Source organism: Mizuhopecten yessoensis, unplaced genomic scaffold (assembly GCF_002113885.1).
Source record: "Mizuhopecten yessoensis strain PY_sf001 unplaced genomic scaffold, ASM211388v2 scaffold716107, whole genome shotgun sequence".
Lineage (NCBI taxonomy): Eukaryota > Metazoa > Mollusca > Bivalvia > Pectinida > Pectinidae > Mizuhopecten > Mizuhopecten yessoensis.
The window spans coordinates 108,590-111,865 of record NW_018479951.1 but is presented as its reverse complement, the minus strand read 5'-3'; the positions used below and the strand labels follow the sequence as shown (position 1 = coordinate 111,865).

The 3,276-nt window shown below is 40.4% G+C and overlaps 1 protein-coding gene across 1 annotated transcript in view; it reads left to right on the top strand.

Moving 5' to 3' along the window:
• Window positions 1–1,548: 1,548 nt before the first annotated feature.
• LOC110441720 (FMRFamide receptor-like) overlaps window positions 1,549–3,276 on the top strand; it is a 100,360-nt gene continuing 98,632 nt past the window's right edge. The window contains exon 1 of the mRNA XM_021484946.1: window positions 1,549–1,851. The gene's annotated coding sequence lies outside the window, so the exon portion shown is untranslated. The remainder of the gene's footprint in view (window positions 1,852–3,276) is intronic.

Genomic DNA, 3,276 nt, shown 5'->3' with positions numbered 1-3,276 from the left:
CATGGACATTGGATAGATATGTGAAAAGGTTTTAAAGTACAAGGGTAGACATGAAATAGAAACGGGGATTGAATAGGATTCAACACACAAACGTCGAGTTTATATAGATCTGAGACGTATGAGACAGGGACATCAGAAGTTAGTGGGGAAAAGTTTAAATGCAGAACCTAGATATGTAGACATCAGATATATCCGGTGATATGTTTAAAGACACAAAGTTAGACATCAGATAGGCTTTGGGATAGGCTTTGATGCACACAGTTATGTTCCATGCACAAAAATTGCCTTGAATAGATATCCTGTTAGGTTTCAATTACAAACACTGACACTGGATGTATTTCGGGTTATTTTAACGTACAAAATGTGACAGTGAATGGATAGGGAGAAATGTGGACATCAGATGCATGTAGATCTGGGTGATATATTTTGATGCACAAAAGTGGACAATGGATAGATATGGGGACAAATGCTAACGTAATAATGTAGACATGAGAAAGATATTTGATAGGTATCACTGCACGAATACGAGCAACAAGTAAAAAAAGTGATAGAGCAACTAGGATGCAAATGAGTCTGAAAACAAAACGGATACAAATTGGTCTGAACACAACTAGGATACAAATGAGTCTGAAAACAAATAGGATACAAATTGGTCTGAACACAACTACGATACAAAATAAGCTGAGCACAACTACGATACAAAATAAGCTGAGCACAACTACGATACAAATATTCGTAAGTATCATCTGAGATGTTCACACCAATGTAGTCATGACGCTCTCAAGGTAACTTGACAAATACTAAAAGCCTGACAATCAGGGCACAACGCCAAAGTATGATTGATATGAGTTCACCTGAATTTGGTTCCTAGTTTCTAGTTCTGTTTAAGATAAACGGAACTAGGAACCAAGTTCAGGCTACACGAATATTAGTAAGACGTTTTGAAGTACTTTCAATGATATGTATCGGACTAGCGTACATGTACGCACTTGTTTCGGGTGTTTTAGAATCTCGGCAACCAATCCCATAAATAGTTATGAAATTAGACATGATGTTGGTTCTGATACGGATATTTCGGTGGTACGATCTCACACTGTGACGTTATCCATGACATAACATATATTCCCAGTTGGTCAAAAGCGTACTACTTATCACGCCAATAACAGTAAATGCGTACATTATTTATACACAGAAGAAACAATGACCTGGTTGAATATTTCTACAACAGATTTTAGACACCATTGTGTCAGGCATGAGGAAAACTTATCTCGACGTACTAGGTACGGGTAGGGAATCCCTAATATAAACACCTGTCACCACCCGCGCGCGCGCTGTGTATTTGATCTGTAATTGTAAGACAGGATTTATGTGGATACACTTTCGCTTATAACAATGTCATTCAAACCAAATACGAGTCACCTCCGTGCTAATCATGTTATAGAGTGAAGCGTACTTCATCAGAGCCCATTAATTTGTGGGACATACGGGTAGGAATGTGTACTTACAGCGCCACCCGTAATTACACCGATACACTGGCTCACAATTCCTTTACTTAACACATTAGCGGGGCACGGTAACGTTACGCTGTCTTCAGCTAGCAATATGTACTTTGACATTAGGTCTGCCATGGAATTTGTTCTGTCCAGATTGGTTTGAACACAGGTACGGGAGCTGTGTCTGGTCAAACAACATTCACCTGTAATAACCAGCAAATAGTATTTACCTACTCATCATTATCTGTTTATACTCATTAACATGTTTATCGACTCGTGATCGGAGTGTGTAAGAACTGACGGCCAGTGTTCCGGATACTTACTTAAGTCAACACGTGAGACTGAACGTAACAGACAGGTAAGTCATCGTTTTCCAATACCTCAGACTTAAATTTCTCTACACAAGGCAATTCACGTCGGTCGAAACGGAAGCACTGTGGACATGTCTGGAAGGTATTAACATTGGCATACATTAAGTCCAGATGGCGAGAGTATGACCTTCGGTTTAGGTTCGCCCTAGTAGATAATCATTCATACCTGTGCTATAATTGACCGTCTTGACCAGGGTTTAGTAGTGTACATCGCACCCTCGTGTTGTATTGACCAACAGTATATGATTACTGACCAGAGTTTGGGAGAGGAGTATTACCTCGATGAACGTTCCTGCCAGGAGGTCTGTTGCTTTGGAGAGCGTTCTATTGTGAGGATTTGGAACCTTTTCGACAGGTACAGTGTTTGTAAGTTCACTAATGGTGCCATTATCTATACTCGTATCATTAGTAATGATAAACTTTTTCATTGCGCAAATAACGTTCTCATGAACTTGCCATGCATACTTATTTTCTAGACTTAGTTACTACACATAAACAAGATCAAGTTTGTTTATCTATCCCTAGTTAATCCCCTCCCCCTGCTTCCTAAACTGGGTTGCTTCAGCGTCCAGAAGTTTTCCTGCGTCTAGATTTAGTCGTGTGAGGACGGTGTTGTAACACTGATTGTAGTACCACGCAAGGATTTTAGTACATTGTATAGAACATTAGATGGTAGATTGAAAAGGACGTTTATAGCACCAACACACTGAAATGACATCATGGATATGGTCAACCGACCATTCTGGTGCACAGATACTCAGAGGTAGCCATTGGTAGATATGGAGACACACGGAAATGAACGGTCAACCAAAAATGTTAGGTAGACACAATGCATGTGAAGAGCTAACAAAAGGTTCTTTACGAAGACACCATGGAAATGGAAAAGTTCACAAGATGATGTAGAAATGATAGAAACTATCAGAAATGAAAGAGAAACAACTGAGTTGCTTCTTCGGTGTAAGCTTTAAATGTCAGAGCAGGCAATATCTCCGACACTGCTGAGGTACCTGCTGGACCTTAGTAGTTATTCAAAAGAAATGATAAATCCAATACGTTCTTGGCTTTCCGAGTACTTGCTCTAGTGTGGTGGACTTGTTGGTGGCTTTACGAGTACTTGCTCTAGTGTGGTAGACTTGTTGGTGGCTTTATGAGTACTTGCTCTAGTGTGGTGGACTTGTTGGTGGCTTTATGAGTACTTGCTCTAGTGTGGTGGACTTGTTGGTGGCTTTATGAGTACTTGCTCTAGTGTGGTGGACTTGTTGGTGGCTTTATGAGTACTTGCTCTAGTGTGGTGGACTTGTTGGTGGCTTTATGAGTACTTGCTCTAGTGTGGTGGACTTGTTGGTGGCTTTATGAGTACTTGCTCTAGTGTGGTGGACTTGTTGGTGGCTTTATGAGTACTTGCTCTAGTG